The sequence below is a fragment of the Melanotaenia boesemani genome, chromosome 9, assembly GCF_017639745.1.
Source record: "Melanotaenia boesemani isolate fMelBoe1 chromosome 9, fMelBoe1.pri, whole genome shotgun sequence".
Lineage (NCBI taxonomy): Eukaryota > Metazoa > Chordata > Actinopteri > Atheriniformes > Melanotaeniidae > Melanotaenia > Melanotaenia boesemani.
The window spans coordinates 36,564,727-36,585,248 of NC_055690.1; the positions used below are offsets into that span (position 1 = coordinate 36,564,727).

The window sequence follows — 20,522 nt, forward strand, 5'->3', positions numbered from 1 at the left end:
TCTGTTTAATTTCGTAACACAGTTTCTAAATTTATGATATATTTTCCAGTTGGACTCGTGTCCTGTTAGTCTCGCCGTTTTCTTTGATTGATCTCTTTGTTCCATGAGGTCTTTGGTTTCTTGATCTAACCAGGGTGTACGGTACTTCTGACTGTAAATTTTCTTAAAAGAGCGTGTTTGTCAACTACCAGCAACAAAATTTCTTCAGATTTGTTCAAAGCTACGACTGGATTACATTCTTTTAAAATTTCCTCCCACGTCAGGTTTTTAATCTCCTCTTTAAAGCGTTCAGTTTTAAACATCTTATATGATTTTTTAAATACTATTTTGGGTCCAGTTTTTGACATTCTTGCTTTCTTTACTACGGCCACCATGTTATGATCACTACAACCAACAGGCACTGAAAAAGTTGTGAGACATTGTTCTGGTGCATTTGTGAAAATATGGTGAATACATGTTGAGCTCTTGGAGCCAGTACTAAGACATGTCCTGGTAGGTATATTTATTAGCCGGTGAAAACCACAGGCTGTAGTAATAGTTAACATTTTGGTTTTTTAACAGTTTTGGTCTAACCAATCAATATTAAAGTCTCCCATTAAATACATCTCCTTACCCAGCATCTCGCTCATCATTGCTGATGAAGACCTTAGTGGTGTGATCCTTGGCTGCAGAAGCTAGCTCTAGGGATGTAGAATGTCAGGTCCCTGGTGGGGAAGGAACCTGCAATGTTGAGCAGTTCTGGCTAGATATAGTTGGACTCACTTTGATGCACAGCTTGGGTTCTGGAACCACTGTCCTCGAGAATGCCTGGACCCTCTTACATTCTGGATTTTCTCTGGTGAGAGGCACTAAGCAGGTGTGAGTATACTCATTGCCCCAGTGACTTGGTGCCTGTACGTTGGGCTTACCCTGATGGACGAGAGGGTAGCCTCCCTCCACCTTCAGGTGGGGTAACGGGTGATGGGTATTTTTCTATCATAAAATAAGACACAAAGAACTCAGAGTGAAGTCAGCTTCATCATGATGGGGAGAGACGGTGGTTCAGCACTCAGAGTGTGTATGGTGTCAACTCCGAAGTCTCAACCCCAGCGCAGCCTCTTTATTGAGCAGATATCACACTTCAGTAGAGCAAGCAAAGTTCAAGCAAAGTTCAAACAGGGAAACACATCAGCATACATCACTTCATGACCCTTATCGCACAGAGCAGTGACCGCCACATCCTGTCCTCGGCAGGGTGGGTGAGACCGCAAATCATTACCCATCCTTAAGGGAGAAACTTTAAACTGTCAACTTCTGCTTACTCTAACATTTCCCTCCTGTTTAACATCTAAAGTTATCAATTCCAAGCATAAACCAAACATAAATCAAAAACATGAATCAAAAGTATGTGAAGAAATGCAAATATAAAACGAAGTCCACTTTTCAAAGCATCAGACTGTATCACTTGTCTTCACATTTTCAATACAGGCATCATAACCGTGAACATTACAGACCTGTGTCTGTAGCATCAACTGGGAGTGGAGCATACTCCCGTGACAACATAAGTTGTTGCACATAAGCATGTGAAATTGCTCGAGAAATCATGGCTTTAAGACATGGAATCACACAAGAAATCAGAATGCAAAACAGAATCAATACTGATATGAATGGAGCACACACCCTTAATATCACAGTCCACCATGGTCCACTAGTAAGCCATGACCAGAGACCCCACTCAGGGGGTGGCGCACGATCTGCAGCCATACTGTCCCTGAGATTCCGCAGGCCAGCCATTGCCTGCGCCACATCTCCATTAACTTCATCAGGAATATAGGTACAGCAGGTGGTATTTATCATCACGCAAACGCCTCCTTGAGCAGCAGTGAACATGTCCAAGACTATCCGGTTCTGCATGACCATCATCCTGAGTGCATCAATCTCTATATTCTGTCCTTCGTTGATAGCGATGGAAAAGTTCACAAACGTTTTAAACCTATAGTCAATCGTTTCTAAACGGAGAATGTTCTTACCAACACCGGTCCAGGGAAACAAAGCTAGGGTCACTTTTCCCCCAAAAGTCCAGTGCTTGTGTTCTTCAGGTACATCAGTCCCCAGTTTGTCATCATGTGGAGCGAAGGTGGGTGGAATTATGGGGCTTAAAGCTCTTTTCTTCCTGGAATGTGTGGTTTCGACATGTTGCAGACTCACCAGAATGGTGTGATCAGACAGATGCACAGATGTGCAGAGGCCTGTCCAGTTGAACGGCAGAGCTGCATAGACCTTTTTTCCACACAGCCACCAGCCCCCCTCAAGAAGAAACGTGGCCCCTCGTGCCGGGCTGTACCATTCGTCCATAGGGCTGGACTCGATGTCGTCGCATTGGCCTGGTGGTATGGATCCAACTGGTACTGTCCCTATGGATTTTTTTGTAACACCACGAGAGGTTCACGTGGGCAGGTAGATATGCCTGTCGGACAGGTGGTGGATCACCCTGAGGAAGGCGGCCTCTGCGGGCCACAAAGATATTGAGGTGAGAGATGTTAAACTGTGTCTTGCGGCAGTCACATCCCCCGAAACAGTACGGGTTGTACCCTCTGCTTGTGAGATAAGCAAAACATATGACATCACAGTAGGTCATGGCTCGTGCATAAAGGTCAGGTTGGCTGGATGACTTTGGTATGACTGAGCAAACATAGCAGTCGGTCTGGTTCTTCAAGGCGGCCAACATTTTGGCATACGCATACCAGAGGTTGACATCCTGTAGCTCCAAGGGGTTATGGTCTTTCCACAGGTGTGCATGATGGTGCACATACCTCTTGATCATTGTTTCCGGTAGGGGTGCAGGTTAGAACCATCTGTAGATTGTTGGCCACAGCAAGAATAATGCAAAGGACAAGGTGGTGAGACATGCTACAGTCACAGCGCACGCGTAGGTCCAGCAGCAGTGACACCTTGGTCTACGTCTCTGCTCCAGATCCTCCATTTGTGCTGGTTTCTGAGTTAAAGGTGCCGCTTAAGGTGAAATGGGATCCATTGGTTTCTTCACTGGCGTTGATACGAATTATCACTAAAAGATAATCCCTATTTGTAGCCAGAGGCTGTGGGTTTTAATCACAGCCCTCCTTCCCCCACTCACAGCAGCCTTACTTTGCACTCAGAAGTTTGCAGTGACTGAGATGTATCCAACTGGGTCTTTCCGCTATCTTGACTGCCGTAGGCGTTGTCAGCAGCACTTGGTAGGGCCCCTCCCACCGTGGGCTGGACCAGGTTTTGCGCTTGATGACTTTAATGAAGACCCAGTCTCCTGGTTTCACCAGCTCAGGAAGGTCCTGTAAGGAAATACAGTCGGAGGGCAGTAAATTTGCATTGATTACATCTCTTTGCTGCAGAACTTTCCTCATGTAGTTTGCTAAAGTGTTTTCATCATTAGCATGCTGTAAGTCTTTAGAAAACACTGGTAGTCTGTAAGGTCTGCCATGAATGATCTCAAAAGGAGTTAATCCTTTGTCAGTAGGGGTTATTCTCATGTATAACTTTACGAAATCCAAACATTCAGGCCAAGGCCTTCTAGTTTCTTCCATGCACTTTTTCAGTCTGGATTTAACTGTCCCGTTTGTCTGTTCTATTAATCCGGTACTTTGAGGATGGTATGCACAGTGGTTTTTCAAAGTCATTTTGAGGTGTTCTGCCATGTCTGAGATTAGTTTGTTCACAAAGTGTGGTCCATTGTCACTATAGATTATTTCTGGAATACCATGGTTAGGTATAATGTGTTTACAAATTGCTTTTGCCACAGTCAGTGCATCAGCATGTTTAGCTGGGACTATTTCAACCCATTTAGAATAAGCATCAATCATTACCAGACAGTATTTATGTGGTCCGCTCTGGTTTAGTTCAATAAAGTCCATGTGGAGTGTCTGAAAAGGATATTTTGGTTCAGGGAACCTGCCCCTCTGTGGTCTCATGTTGCCTTGTGGGTTATGTTTAATACAGATTACGCAGGATTTACAAAAGTTTTTTAAGTAAGATTTTAATCCAAAGGCTGTGAACTGCTTCTCTATAATGTCACTCATCCCCCCTGTTGACACATGACATACACCATGTGTCACCAATGCTGCAGCTTTAAATAAAGATTTTGGGAGAACAGGTTTACCATTAAGTTCATAAAGTCCTGTTCTCTGACTTGTAGCTGCTCCTTTAGTAAGCCAGAGTTGTTTCTCTGTCTTAGACGCTGCTTCCTGCATGTCACCCAGCACCGTGTGGTCAATAAAGACCCCCTGCTGCTCAGCAGAGTAGAGATCATTGACCCCAAAATGCCCTGCTGCTGCTTGCTTTGCGGTTGCATCCGCAAACCTGTTTCCTGTTGATACGTCATCTTGTCCTGATGTGTGGGCTGCACATTTACACACAGCTAAAGTTCTCGGCAGCATTATTGCTTGTAATAGGTCTGTTAAAAGGGCTGTGTGTGTCACAAGTTTCCCCGTGGAGGTAATCATACCTCGCCGTTCCCATTGTTTGGCAAAATAAAACAAGGTGGAGAAAGCATATTGACTGTCAGTGTAAATAGTCACATCTTTGTCTTTAGCTTTTATGCATGCGCTAGCGTACTGTAGCACGTGGTCAACTAAGGCTGTATCCCATTCAACAAAATGTTTCTTTACCCATGAGGACATGGCTGGGGTCATCCTGTCTAACATGGCTGTTTTAAGCTGTTGCTGATACAGGCCTTTTTAGTCAGTATCATAGGGAATGCCACTGTGTATTTTAAATTCTTTCTCAAACCGTATGCGGAAATCATCCACTTCTTCATTTGGCTTCTGTTTTACAGCTGCGAGGTGGCTGTAATTAGCCATTTTCTTAAAGGCAACACGCACACGGTCAAAAAGTGCATCTAGCTGAGTTTTATAGGCTCCAGTTATGTCACCATCTGCTGGGTAGGGGCTAACTGCTCCTACCGCATCTCTGCCTGTATAATCTCCTCTCACTCTGCCCCAGTCTTTCCCCAAAGAGGACATCATAGCGTCTCCTGCCTCGTGAGCATTCAGTCTGTAGGAATGTATAATGTCAGTTATGTCCTGGACCCAGTCATCAGGATTCTCACGAGGAGGAGTCACACCTGCCACTGCCTTGGCAGCTTCCTCAAGAGTCCATGGTCTGAACACATACATGTGTCTGTCAGCTGCCTCAGGATTAGGATTAGGAACCTGAATCATGGGGAAAGTCTCTGTGTATCTGGCTGGTGGGCGCACACTATCTGACGGTCTTAAGTCATATGCAGGTGGCAGCACCGGATATAACGGGGTTGCCGGGCCTGGTTTAGGTGAATCTGTTACTGGTGGAGCAGTAAGAGATGCAAGCGGGGACGAGGTCGGGGTCAGAGTAGGTGGTAGTCTGCCTCTTCTGGGAGTACCCTGGGTGGCCGAAGCAGCTCCACCCGAGGGGCCTGGTGCAGGCTGAACAGGTTGGTCCCGTCTCCTTGGGTAGACGGGACCGGTCTCGTTATCACCAGGTCTTACAAAAGCTGCCATAGCAGCCTCTTCGCCCTTCTTTCTTTCTTTAGACTTTCTAATATTATCCCTGCGAATCTTAGACTCCTCTAACCACCTGTGCGCACACTCCAGCTCCTTCTTTTTCTTATCTGCCTTCTTACCAGTCTTACCACTTACACTTGCTTCCAGCTTATCTACTACTGTCTGCCACTTATCTACCTTCAACTTCCCTGTCACCCCATATTTGGGGACCCATTTTTCCAGAAACTTGACGTTATCCGGATTCCTTTGATTCATGTACTTCACATCGCCCTCTAAGGCGACTGAAGATTCACTGTTTCCCATATTGGGTCTGCGTTGTGTTATGAAATTATGACCTTAATCTCGAGAGGTAAATTGACCTACTTCACCAGACCACTGGCTTGTGTTATCACCGTCAGGTTTCCACCAGTGCGATGCTTCAGTCAAATCTACTTCGAGCACTCACTCTCACAGTCACTCACTCACACACACTTCTGCCTAGGCTCTGTCCCTGCGCCTCTTTCAGACGCTTTACCTTTAACACTGCTCCCAAGGGTTCTCTGGCGTGCGTTTTTACACTGCTCCCAGAAATTTCTGGCGTGTTCTATAGTGCTGCTCCCAGACTTAGTCTGGCGCACTAAGTGACTGCTCCCAAGAAAAAACTTGGCGTCTATAGCACTGCTCCCAGGAACCACTTGGCGTGTTTTACCAACACTGCCCCAGATTTAATCTGGCGTGTTATAACAAAGACTGCTCCCAGGTTTAACCTGGCGTCTGTTATTTCTTTCCCTGGCGTCACTCTCTATGGGATGAGAACACTGCCATAATCTAAGCATAATTTTGTACTTGAATTTTTATTTTTCATAAGTGCAACATGCATATTACAGAGTTTCAGCTTCACATTTTCAGAGATTCAAACCTCTTGTTGCAACCTTACAGTTTTCAAGTCTACATTTTCAGAGTTTCAAATATGGCATTGTTCTCCCACCACATTAGTTTGCAAAAAACTTTTGAAACCTTGTAATATGAGATCTGAAAACTGCTGTGTGCATCTTCGCAAAAAAGTTTTGAAACCTTGAAACCTGAGTTTTGAAATGTTAAAATCTTCTCCAAACATCATTTTGTAAGGATAAAATTTTACTTTGAAATCTGGGCAGATGAACTTTCCGGAGTTTCGTCTGCACCGCTGCGAGTTGCGATGAGGTTATTTTTGGCAGTGTTCTCTCGCTGCTTTGATTTGAAACTCTGAAACCCACACTCTGAAAAACTAGAAAAAAAAAAAAAGACTCCGGGGGAGGGACACTCGCCTCTTCTAACTAATCGTTTCCCTTGTGAAGTATTAGTCCAATCACATGAAAGAACGCACAGTTCTTGTCACCGTTGCCGGGCGCTGAGACGAAGCTCAAATCTTGGCATGGCAACTACTGGTTGTGGCCGCGACTTTTCCCCGGACTGCCAGGGCCTGCCGAAGCGGATGGCCCGACTCTCCACAGCCTAACATTTACAACCGTAAACAAATGTCTTTAGGCACAGAAATGTTGGTGGATGTAAGCTGCTTCAACCGTGCTGCGGCAGCTCTTTGGAGCACCAGGGAACGGGGGAAGTGCCTGCAACCTGCACCAGGCATGAACCAGATGGTAAGTATAATGAGAGGATTAATGTGATTTTATGTACAGCCACGACTTGTATTTGGATTGTAAACGTATATAGTCCTTGTTGCATAAAAGTTACTAATACCCTACTGTTAGACCGTGCTGTATGTCAGTTGTTCGAACGACACTAACAAAAACTAAACAAAAATATTTTCGTCAACTCACATTTTTCACCGGACGAAAACTAGACTAGACTTGTATAAAACACCCATTAATGAACAATAACTGGGACTAAATCAGAATGCATTTTCGTGAACTAATAAAAACGAGACAAAAATGTAGTTCACTAAATAAAAACTGGAATAAAATGTATGGAAATTTTAGTTAACGAACAAAGACGAGACGAAAATTATATTATTATATCATATGACTTTGTCAAATCCTGTCTCCTCCGCCTCCTCCTCGGGTCTTTGGCCACTCACACACACCCCTCTTCAAACATGCAGCAGGCACGTTTACACACATGGGCCAGTCAGGAGGTGGAGTCACTGTAAAAAGTTAAAAATAAAACATTAATTGCTTTGCACGGAGCTACAGAGAAAGAGAAGACGTGATATATGCAACAATTCTCGCTAGATTGAAGAAAAAAAAGAAGAAGGAAAAAAAGGCACAAGTTAGCAGGAAAAACACAAACATGAAGCGACACATCGCAGTTCAGCACAAAGACATCGTGGTAAGTTAACAAAACGTTTGGTGGTGGTGGTTTAATGTAACATTAAACCAACGGCTGTCATTTTCCAACAAGAACATTAAACCGACCACAAACCTCTGGCTAACTTACTAGCTTTGTAGCTTGTAGCGATAGTAGCCACTTGTTGGTAGAATTATGTGTGAAGTTGAATTTTTGCTAACTTAGACACGTTATACTGGTCAGGCAACTATGTTTTCAGTTGGACTGCAAGTTTAATTAAAGCAGACTAGATTAGAAGTATGAGCTAATCTAGGAGCTGCAAACGAACTATAGTGAACACAAAACACTTCAGCAGCTACACATGGATGCAAACTAAAACGTACTAAAACAAATCATCTAGATAAAATAATATGCCACACTTAATTCAAAACAACTTTAACCTGCATTTTCATACATGAAATTGTCTAAATGTGGTATATAAAAAACAAGTTAAATTGTGTTTTGAATGTCTGGGGTCGCTAGTTTTCTGATATCAAAATGGGGTTCCAAGCTAAAAAAAAACAAAATGCTGTTCTGTTTGTCTTCAGGTTACCATCACAAGGACATTTGATTTGAATTGGCATCAATATTAATATAAATAAATGCACGTAAACATAAAAATGCCTGTAATAATTTCTACATAAAATAGGATTGTTATATTTTAAGTATGAGTTTTAAATGTTAAATGTAGTTTAACAATGTTAAACTACATTTAACATTGTTCTACTAACTACTAACAATGTTCAGTATTATCTGCTGACAAAATTAAAAGGGTAAAATGTTTGTCCTGACAAACTAGACTAAAATTGACAGTTTTTGTTGACTAAGACTAGACAAGTAAAGTTATGTTTTCTTGGACTAAAAGACTCAAATGCTCAACTTATAGTCAACTAAAACTTGACTAAATAAAAATGAGATGAGGTTGATTAAATGTGATAAAAACTAATAACTAATAACTAACTACCTACCTACCTACTGTATATTAAAGGCCACAAAGATATTAAATATGAAATGTTGAAAAATCCATCTTTGTCCATCTTAATCAATATGAAAACTAACTTAAAAATTATTTGTGCCCTTTCGCAGGAAAGCATTTTACTACGTGACATCATGGCTGCAGCTGATTGGTGCCAAACTATAACCTTCAGTGGAAGTTGTGTTTCCAGCTGTCTTAATGAGCAAAGATGAACAAAATGAGACACGAAGGCTTTGCAAAGTTGGGATGAGGAACTTGATGAGAGTTCTCCAGCAGATCTCTGAACTTTTATTTTTGAAAGAAAGCAGGACTATGAGATGTTCTGCGTTGAAATCATTGCTAAAAAATTACAAAGTTTTTGCCAGATTTGAAGATGATTAAGATTGTTCAATGATCATAATAAAACACAGCATCTGGCAAACTGGCCAACTCCAGTGGAGATTATCTACAGACTCTGTCCTTTTTCTTTATAAAAATGTTATTAAAGACAGCACTCCTGCTAAATGCTATGATCTGTCTTTTATTTGTCCAGAATTACCATAAAGGAGGCCACAGTCAACAAATCAACTTTTAGTTAAACAGCAACACCTACAAAGACACAAAACATTAAACGTTTTAGTTTGTAAAGCACAAGTGTTAAAACTAATAAAAAAAACTAACAGGTTAAGTGTTTTCTTTAAATAAAATGTTTGTTATGAATTAACTACAGGTTACATTTTTTAACTTTAGCTGGGACAATTACAGCCACATAGAACAAACTATCAGAAAGGGTTTGGACACCCCAAAACAATATATTATGACTTCAGCTGTACTGATACAAGGACATGCTTGTGGGTGCAGTATCTGTTGCAGCAGCTGTAAACAAAGGCAGACCTGGTGCCAAGCAGCACTCTTGTGGGGTCGTGGCAGGCAGCGGCAACTGGTTGGCAAACTGTGATGGGCTGGGGGAATAAAAATGTTAATTTTATTCAGCGTAGTACAGAAGAGATTTGAGTAGCTAAAACTACAGCATAGTTTATGTGATTGGGAGCAAGAAAACCCAAAACAAAAGAAAAAATGAGAGGACTAATTAAAGGTTAAGTGATTAATTATTACACTAGCAATAATTGGATGATAAAAATATTCTTTATTTAATCTCATCAACACCAGCTTCCACAAACAGAATCAGCTGTATGCTGGCTGTGCAGCTCATGGCAACAATGGCAGCTGTTTCAGATTATATTTGTGTGAATGCTTTCAAGCATTCACACAATAGTTTTCCTGTTTTTATTTATTGTGTGAATGCTTTCAAGCATTCACACCAGAGTGCTGTAATGAGAGTGGCGACACTCCCGTAGACTTCTATAGAAAGAATGGAATGCGGAAGTCACGTGGTCCATGGAGCTGCAGAAAGTTCAAAATGGCCGTTGCTCCAGCACTGTACGCAGTTCATTTTCGGTCTTTTGGAGGCTTTTTTGCCGGTAAGTGGCAAGAATTACTAAATTTCTAGAACTTTGTAAGCATTAGATCAATGTTCTGTAGCATATTAAGCGAGCATTATTATTTAATGTAGCGTGAAATAATTATTTAGCCAGTTAGTAGTTCATGCTAGCAAAACTTATGTCACGCTAGACATCGTCAGCAAGCCTGTTTTAATCCAAATACATTTTGCTGTTATAAGCATTCTTTTCAATATAAAGATTTTTTTTAAACATGTTTAACTTTTGCTCTGCGAGACTGATATTATTAAGCTGAGCACAACATATGACAGTCGTTGTCCCAGACGGCAGAAAAATGTGGACATTGTATTTTAAAAAGAAGAAAATGTACTCTTGATTGTGGTTTTTAAGTATTTAGTTGGATCAAATTTACAATTAATTACGGGAGACTGACAGATAAACTTTTTTAACACGTTATCTACTCAGAACCAGCAGAGTAATATGTTGTTAAACACTTCTCTGCATTTTCCAAATTAATCAAAACTCTTAACAACTCAATTGTAAAAATTCAAACCGTATTAAAATAAATCCCCATTTAGTTAGTGTCACCATGCAGTTATTTTTTTAGATTTTAATCTAAACAAAAGAACAGTAAACTGTCTGACTGCATTTTTAAAAAAGCGAATTCATTTATTTTCATCACACAATGTGATGTTTGAATCTATTAAACAAGATAACAGTTAACTAAGAATGAACAATGATAAATGATTGTAGAATATGCGTGCAAAACAATTTTGAAAATACTACAATTTGTAATGCAGACATTGCTTTCATGTCCATGTTTTCAAGGGGACTGATCTTCAGAGGTGATCTGAGTGAAGACCAGGCTCGTGGAACTTGACGGTCCTGTCAGTGATGGAGTGATGAGGATGCTGGTAAGTGGAATGGTGGAATGCTGGAGCTGGTTGGCTGATGGAGAGGCTGTGATGACAAAAAATAAAAGTGAAATCAAAATGATCGGGTGACATTTACCACATGAAAACCAACGGAAGCTGCTTTTTCAATGATTTCCATGATGATTGGCTTGTAGCTTGCCTCATTGGTGGAATTGCCACTGAAATGGTAACCATTAAATTAAGTGAGACCAAATTACTAAGACTTTTCAAAACTTACCATGCATTTGTAGCGAAGCTGAAGCTGCCCTGGGTTGATAGGGGTTTGCAAAGCTCAGACCAAGCTCCTCCATGGCAACGAGCAAGGTGTTTGGTGGAGGTTTGTATGTTGTGGGCCTGGATGCTGATTGACATTGCTGTTTTTTCTTTAAGTTTCTTGTCTGGCTTTTGCTTCCAAGATGCCCATCATTGGACAGAACTTTTTTTCGTTCACCAGAGATCTGTTTTGCTGCGATTCTCAATCTGAGCCTGATGAATCTGCTGGTTATTTTTTTTTTTCACATCATGGCACAAAGGAAGCATGCTTTCCAGTGACCTTGCTTCTCTCTCCAGAGTATCTGTGGCATTTGGAAGCTCCATGAAGGATGCACTGGACCTGGTTCGGAAAAGCTTCTCAATTTTCTGGACCAGACTGAAGGCTTCGTGTGATGGACGACAGAGCACACCCGGTTTGAATTCCTTCAATGTCAGTAATGCATCATGCTCTCCTTCCAGACTTTCATCATTTTGCACAATCGCACTTTGGCAAACATCACAGATGTCGCAAAGTTTGATGACTTTATTTACAATGTATCCTGCAAGATAGTAGAGAGTACAGGTTTCACTCTTTGAGAGATCTGGAGTATCTTTGTGGCCAGTCAGCTGGTCCACTCTCAGGCCAGGTCTGGGAGTTGTCTCCTTGTTGTCCAGGAACTCTGCCAAAAGACTGTTGTCATCCTCCTGATAGTTTCCTGATTTGACTGTCACAAGAAACTGCCCAACTGATATTGATCTGAGAGCCTGGTGGAACTCCACTGGTGTTGGGACAGGATTCCTCTGCCTAATGCAGCTGAACAAGTTTTCAAGACAGTCTTGGGTAAATCTGCTCGTCAGCACAAACATGTGACCATGGTCAAGCATGTCCATCTGAATGGATAAAATTGTAGATGTTGCCATCACAAATCCTGTTTGCACAGGTTTCCAGCTACCTGTTGGACCAATCTTTAGACCACGGAAGAGTTGGATCATGTTGTGGAGAAACTCGATGGCTTTGTGGTACTGTTCCATCTTGTGCCTGCTCAGCGCCATTACTGGGTGTCGGGAAGACATGATATCGAACCAGTGGTTGACCTGCTCCAGAAACCATGCTGTTGTCAGGTTAGAGGTAGGTCGCTGCTCCTTCTCCACCATGTATTTCAGACCTGCACTCGCTGACATGCTGAAAACATTCATTGCAGGCCCCACCTTCATTTTCTCAAAATGACTGGGTTGAAGGGTTTTCTGACACAGATTTGGAGCAATTTTTAATGGTGTTCCTTCTTGAAAATCCACCAGATCTTTCAAGGGTCTAATGGAAACTTCGTTGTGAGGGAGACTCTCTTTTTCAACTATCTCAGGTGGAATTTTAAATGTCTGTCCACGCACTAGTGCACTCTTCAAATTTTTTACCAGATGTGGGACATCTGGCATAAAGTACAGCCTCCTGTCTGGTCTCGCTGGGTGTGGGATGGATGTTTGGTTGTGGTCCACTCCAAATGACCTCCACATAGCCCGATTAGGACTGCCCATGTCAGTGGTGACATTTACCACATGAAGCCCTATGGAAGCTGCTCTCTCGATGATTTCGGTGATGACAGGCTTGTAGCTTGCCCCATTGGTGGAATTCCCACTGAAATGGTAAGCGACTACTTGCTTCCATCTCAGTGTGCTTCCTGCCAACATGAAAACACATGCATGTGTTGCTGCTCCTGTATGCCCAGGCAGTGTCACATCCCCGAAAAGCTTCCCGGTTCCAAGGTGCAGCTCCACACCTGGTGTGATGGCCATCTCATCTACAGTCAGCACACATTCCTTCTCCAAAGCTCCAAGACTGTTTACCTTCAGCTCAAGCATCTCAAAAACCTCTTCTAGCACACCTGGTTGCAGTTTGATGTGTTCCAGTCTTCTTTGCAAGGTTCGGATATCAGGTAAAGGGTAATCCATATCTTGTAGCTGCCTGTAACCCGTTGAGCCGGCTGAAAAACGGAGCTTTATGGCTTTTTTTACAGTGTCTTTGCTCCACCTAATACCTTTTTTGTTCTTCATGCCAATTGCCTTCATCTGATCCTTGGAAAACATTTGACCCAATTTTTTTTTCATAGTGACAACTTTTTTGCGCAGGACTGCATTCATCTTTTTTTGTCTGCTAAATGCTCTCTGTAACTTTCTCAACTGATCTTTCTGGCTCTCTGATTCTTCTCTCAGGTTTTGGATGCTGATTTCCTCCTCAAATGATTTTTCACTGGTTCCTGTCACTGTTGACCCCTGCACACTGGATCCTGGCTCATTTGTATCTGGTTTGTCCCTCTCTTCTGAGTCCACAACTTCATCTTCTCTCTGTCTCTCTCTTTCCCTTATCTCACTTGCCTCATTTCTGGTTCTCCCTTCCTCAACATCTAAAATGAATATGCCACTGTTAGTAAGAAGATTAGTCATTAATTAAGAAATGTAAAAAAATATTCCTCAACAGTACTATGACTCATACCAAAGTTAACTGTAGAATAATATGTGTGGTCACTTCTAAGTGAATTAACATTTAGTGGAAGTTCTGGTGTACTTCTCATTGCAGGACCCTTCCTTCTCCTTGGCGCTCGGCGGTGGACAAAAAGAGTTGGAACAGCATCAGGCTTCAGTCTCACTTTGCCCGTCTTTGTCCTGTTAAACTGATCTCCCTCAAAATGTGCCTGCAGAGTATCTCATTAGTTTAATTTCCATACATGTTGCATTTTTATTGAAGCATATGACAGAACAACATGTTAAACCCTGATTTAGAATCTTTGTGTGTGCAGTATAAACTTACCGCACACAGTTTTCTGTTATTATGATCTCTGGAGATGGAGAGATTGCTCCTACTGACTTGGACTAGCCATTTTTTTCTTCTCTCTGTGTCTTTAGGGAAGCCATACATTCTGGTCCCTTTTTCAGAGTGGCTGGTGCACCCAAATGCAGCACAGCCTACCATGGTAAGAGAATCAACCTATAAAGAGGTTTTAATATGTATAATTAATTTGTGATATGAATACAGTGTAAAGATAATAAACTCTCTCACATTTGGAAGATTTATTGTAATGTAAATTAAAGCAATGATTTTGAGAACCTTTATTTATGGAAATGGAACTGCAGCAGTCACTTGAAAAAAAATTGGCAATCCTGGGTATTTGGGTATTACATTGTTATCAAGATCACTTATTAAATTTTAGCCTGAGTGTTTTTAAGGTTCCCTTTGAGTTTATTTAATTTTCTTCCGATGACATATTTCTTTTTTGTTAAGTTGAACATAGTTAAATTTCAAGAATTTGTTAAACTTTGAATTATATTGACCATGTGGAAAGTTATGAACAATCTTAGTACCAAAGCACATTTTTTAATAAATTTATCATGATAACAGATGATAAAAACAGAAGCAAAGACAGGGGATTTATGGTCTCAGGAGTGAGATTATGGAAATTCTTAGAAGTGATGTTAAAATGATCCACAATATATCAGTTAAACAATACCTTTTTAAGAGTTTTATTTCAGAATTAACAATGTTTGTAATTTGGACATGGACTGTGGAAAAGATTGCTACTGGTCATCTATTCAAGCTGTTTTTTGTAGAGGGCATGTAATATATGACATCTTCTACATGCTCCTTTCATCCATGTTAGGGCTTTATTGTATTTTTTATGTAATTCTGTATGGTACAGAAAATTGATATGGATGAATAAATGAAAAGTGAAATGAAAGGAACACACCACCAGTTTTTCAGTCTGACTTTGGAGCTTTTGATGATGAATTATTTCTGTATTTTTTGTTACCAGAGTCCACTGATGTTTCGAAGAGATGGTCACTACCAAATGAAGCAACTGCCAAGTTGAGAAGGATGAACCCTCATTGAATGAACCTTTAAACAATTAATTGTTGCAGATTCAACTATTAAACATTACAAGTATTAGTAAAAGTACTTCTTTATTTCTGCATTTATTACACTTTCAATAATAACATTGTTTAATAAAAATATTTTGTTAAAAAGCTGTTTTTGAACATGGATACTTGTTAGCTAATATTATAAAAGGGTCAGTGAATTAACATTTAGTGGAGTCAGATCAGTGCCATTTTACGGTAGTTTTCTGGTTAGAAATACAATATACATGGATACAGATGCATGTATTAAGCTCATATGACAGGAAAATATGATCAGATATGATAATAGAATAGTAATGTTTGTTATAGGAAATAATTCATCTAAAGACACCAGTTAGCATCTACAGCTACATTTTATCCTTCAAACCTGCTTGAAATTATTCATTTAACATTGCCATGAGTACATTTTCCACCTGATACCAGGCAGAGAAAACAAACTGAATGAGATCTTCCACAGTTTTGATTGAGGCTTTGTTGAAGGACGTTGATGTGAAGGTAAGAAGAAGCAGAACATGTAATCTCTTCCACGCTGTGTAAGAGGATGAGATTTAGCATCCCCATGCTAGCATAAACAAAAAAAAACAGACATATCAATTCATTACATGCACATTTAAACTGATTTAGATTTTTATTGATTAGTAGCTCACCGTACATGAGCTCAGGTTTTTTATTCATCACTAAGTATCTTTAAATGAAGGCTATTCGTAATACAGATCTTCCCTCCTAGATCTACAATTTGTGATAAATGTGTCTCTGCTCCTTCCAAAGTAAGCTTTGGATAAAATACGGATTAATAACGTAATCACTAAACATAATCAGTAAATATTTACCGAAAATGACGAATAAAATTGTAATGTCCGCGTTGCCTCCCGCCAGAATCCGCTGAACCCAACGAAGAACGCTGTGCTGTATTGAACTATTCAGAGCTCCATGAACCACGTGACCTCCTGTCGGCGATTTCAAAGAGTGTCGCCACTCTCATTACAGCACTCTGATTCACACTATAGTTTTCCTGTTTCTCTTTATTATTATTATCTACTTATTATTCTTCCGTACGTTTTTTGCCGATTAATAACTTCAGCTAGCTTCAGCCGATTTCAACAATTTTGGTATCAAAACGTTCAGCTCGTTCAGGACATTAATGCTTCTATTCAACTTTTTGATATCTGTTCAACTTTTCAAGTTATTGATCATTTATTGATTTTCAGCTCCCATTGAAATGAATGGCATTTCAGCTCTTCAGCCTTCAACTGCTTCAAAACTTTCAGCTCTTTCAGCTCTTAGAACTTCAGCATACTTTCAGCTAGAAACACCATTCAAACCTTAAACAACTCACAAGGGATTGGGCTATTAAACTTCTATTCAACTTTTTGATATCTTTCACCGTTATTGATTTATGGCAGTTTAAAAATCAATAACTTTTAGAATGTTCACTCCACTCTCTCCCACTCTAGCTCTCACTCTAACCTTTCAGCCTGTTCCACTACTCCAAACAAATTCTCATAACTCCTACAATTTTCATCGTAGAGACATAAATTATACATCAAAACGGAGGAATTTTAGTTGGCTTCGAAGAGAACTAAGAATGAGAGAGCTGGGATTTACAGATTTTTAGCTATGCCTCTCCAAGCGAGGAAAAGTCCACTTTTGCTCCCATAGACATCCATTCAAATCTGGATTCTAAGAGGAAAATGCATTTCTCATGTGTTTTTAACTCGTCGCCATTTAAATTCTGTTCACATTACAGCAAAATAAACCACATCCCTGCGTTCCCCAGACCCTCCTGGCACTCATGGTGAAAGAATTATTTGGATAACTCTTATAGTTTTCTTTTAATGAAGAGTTGTTCGGGAGGTGCGCAGAGTGATTAGAACGGTGCAGTTCTGCCCTCTGCTTGTCAGTTAAGTGAGGGGCCGTCGTCATGACAACTCACTGAGTGCTTTCAGCTGTAAGCAGCCAGATGAACTTTTACCTAATTCATTCAGTCCTATTGATCCAGATTATGGACTTCTCACCTGGTTTTGTCCTCCTAATGAGTCCAAGAATTACTCTCTGTCCTCTTCTCCTGTCTCCTCCTTGTCCTTCTCATGACAACAGGCCACATGTACTCCTCGATCTCTCCTCCTCTGTCTGTCCTTTCATCATGTCCTTTGCTGCTCACTTACATGATGGACTGTGTTTAAGCTGCCACTTCAACTCTGTTTCAGCTCTTTCTGCCTTTTACAGTGATTTGGTCTACATTCAACCTGTTCAGCACCTTTAATATTCACTTTCAGCTGGAAATCCTTTAACTATTGACTTCATCTTCATGATTACTTCAGCTGAGGCTTCAACACCCAAACTGCAGCCATTTTCAGTCATGTTTGACTATCTTAAGCACATTTTACTTCAACTTTACACCATTTTAACTACATTTAAACACCAGTTTGAGCTTTGAATCCTTCCAACTATTGACTGGGGCTTCAGATATACTTCTTCAACAACCATATTTAAGCCCTTTTCAGCCATCTTCAGCAATCTTAAACGCATTTCAGTTCACCTTTCACCCTTTCAGCACCTTTTAACTCCACTTTGAGCTTTAAATCCTTCAACTTTTCACTTCAGCTTAATAAATGCTTCTTCAAAAGAGACATTTCAGCCTTTTTTGACCTCCTTTGACCATCTTTGAGCGTTTCGGTCCGATCGTTCAGCATGGCAGCATTCACACTTGCTGTTATGCTAATAACAGCTTTTTCTAGTTATTTTCTATTATTCTTCCGACGTTTTTTGTCGTTCCGCATCTTGAGCTAGCTTCAGCCGATTTCAACAATTTTGGTATCAAAACGTTCAGCTCGTTCAGGACATTCATGCTTCTATTCAACTTTTTGATATCTGTTCAACTTTTCAAGTTATTGATCAATTTATTGATCTTCAGCTCCCATTGAAATCAATAGGATTTCAGCTCTTCAGCCTTCAACTCCTTCAAAAACTTTCAGCTCTTTCAGCTCTTAGAACTTCAGCATACTTTCAGCTAGAAACACCATTCAAACTTTAAACAACTCACAAGGGATTGGGCTATTAAACTTCTATTCAACTTTTTGATATCTTTTAGCGTTATTGATTTATGGTAGTTTAAAAATCAATAACTTTTAGAATGTTCACTCCACTCTCTCTCACTCTAGCTCTCACTCTAACCTTTCAGCATGTTCCACTACTCCAAACAAATTCTCATAAGTCCTACAATTTTCATCGTAGAGACATAAATTATACATTAAAACGGAGGAATTTTAGTTGGCTTCGAAAAGAACGAAGAATGACAGAGCTGGGATTTACAGGTTTTTAGCTATGCCTCCCCAAGCGAGGAAAAGTCCACTTTTGCTCCCATAGACTTCCATTAAATCTGGATTCTAAGCGGAAAATGCATTTCTCCTGTGTTTTTAACTCGTCACCATTTAAATTCTGTTCACAGTACAGTAAAATAAACCACATCCCTGCGTTCCCCAGACACTCCTGGCGCTCACGGTGATAAAATTATTTGGATAACTCTCATAGTTTTCTTTTAATGAAGAGTTGTTCGGGAGGTGCGCAGAGTGATTGAAACAGTGCAGTTCTGCCCTCTGCTTGTCAGTTAAGTGAGGGGCCGTCATCATGACAACTCACTGAGTGCTCTCAGCTGTCAGGAGCCAGCTGACCTTTGACCTAATTATTCTGTTTTATTGATCCAGATTATGACTTCTCACCTGGTTTTGGCCTGCTATTGATTCCACGTATGTCTCTGTCCTCTTCTCCTGTCTCCTCCTTGTCCTTCTCATTACAACAGGCCACATGTCCTCCTCTATTTCTCCTCCTCTGTCTGTCCTCTCATCATGTCCTTTGCTGCTCACTTACATGATGGACTGTGTTTCAGCTGCCAATTCAACTCTGTTTCAGCTCTTTCTGCCTTTTACAATCATTTCTTCTACATTCAACCATTTCAGCACCTTTAATATTCAGTTTCAGCTGTAAATACTTTATACTTTAGACTTCAGCTTCATGATTACTTCAGCTGATGTTTCAACACCCAGACTTCAGCCATTTTCAGCCATGTTGAACTATCTTAAGTACATTTCACTTCAACTTTCCACCATTTTAACTACATTTAAACACCAGTTTGAGCTTTAAATGCTTCCAACTATTGACTTGGGCTTCATATATACTTCTTCAACAACCATATTTCAGCCCTTTTAAGCCATCTTCAGAAATCTTAAGCACATTTCAATTCACCTTTTCAACCTTTCAGCAGGATTTATAACTCCAGTTTGAGCTTTAAGTTCTTCAACTTTTCACTTCAGCTTAATAAATACTTCTTCAAAAAAGACATTTCAGCCTTTTTTAACCTTCTTTAACTATCTTTGAGCATTTCAGTCCGATCGTTCAGCGTGACAGCATTCACACGTGCTGTTATGCTAATAACAGCTTTTTCTAGTTTATATTATTTTCCATGGAGTTTCCGATTCTTCTTAGATTAAAAGAATGCAATTAATTTGTCAACACTGCGTGTTTATTAACTCACTTTGTCAAATTCTCCAAATACTGTACTTGATCCATTCCGTTTCTTTCAGTAATAACCGTACTCCGAATATGATGTTATATTGGCACAAGTTTGATGATCGTGAGGTGCGCGTACACGTGACTTGGAAGTCATGGTGCTCTCACGAAAATAAGGCTCCTCAAACTGTTTGTAAGTGACCACTGACAAACAGCATGGTGTCTTTATTAGTGGGGTTTTATTCTCGTATTCTGTACATAAAATCACATTAATCCTCTCATTATACTTACCATCTGGTTCATGCCTGGTGCAGGTTGCAGGCACTTCCCCCGTTCCCTGGTGCTCCAAACAGCTGCCGCAGCACGGTTGAAGCAGCTTACATCCACCAACATTTCTGTGCCTAAATACATTTGTTTACGGTTATAAACGTTAGGCTGTGGAGAGTCGGGCCATCCGCTTCGGCAGGCCCTGGCAGTCCGTGATAAATCACGGCCACAACCGGTACTTGCCGTGCCACGATTTGAGCTTCGTCTCAGCGCCCGGCAACGGTGACAAGAACTGTGCGTTCTTACATGTGATTGGACTAATACATTACAAGGGAAACGATTAGTTAGAAGAGGCGTTGTATGCTTAGCTAACTTATATGGCCCAAATGTTGACGATCCCTCCTTCTTTCACTCTTTCTTCACATCACTTTCTGAACACACAGATAGCACA

The 20,522-nt window shown here is 40.6% G+C and overlaps 3 long non-coding RNA genes across 10 annotated transcripts; 1 reads left to right on the forward strand and 2 right to left on the reverse strand.

Moving 5' to 3' along the window:
• The first annotated feature begins 10,109 nt into the window (after positions 1-10,109).
• LOC121645870 lies at positions 10,110-15,335 on the forward strand. Of its 8 annotated transcripts, XR_006011529.1 has the most exons (7): positions 10,110-10,247; positions 11,055-11,140; positions 11,711-12,233; positions 12,334-13,323; positions 13,601-13,692; positions 13,965-14,358; positions 15,196-15,335. It is a non-coding gene; the product is annotated as an uncharacterized LOC121645870 (long non-coding RNA). The 8 variants fall into 8 exon arrangements; XR_006011528.1 differs by having other exon boundaries at positions 12,334-13,692; XR_006011524.1 differs by having other exon boundaries at positions 13,601-14,358.
• LOC121645872 lies at positions 14,892-16,289 on the reverse strand. The gene is made up of 2 exons (XR_006011530.1): positions 16,129-16,289; positions 14,892-15,860 (listed from the first exon to the last, which is right to left on the reverse strand). It is a non-coding gene; the product is annotated as an uncharacterized LOC121645872 (long non-coding RNA).
• Positions 16,290-17,259: 970 nt separating this feature from the next.
• On the reverse strand, positions 17,260-19,289 carry LOC121645873. Its single transcript, XR_006011531.1, has 3 exons — positions 19,258-19,289; positions 17,473-17,555; positions 17,260-17,285 (listed from the first exon to the last, which is right to left on the reverse strand). It is a non-coding gene; the product is annotated as an uncharacterized LOC121645873 (long non-coding RNA).
• Between the last annotated feature and the right edge of the window lie 1,233 nt (positions 19,290-20,522).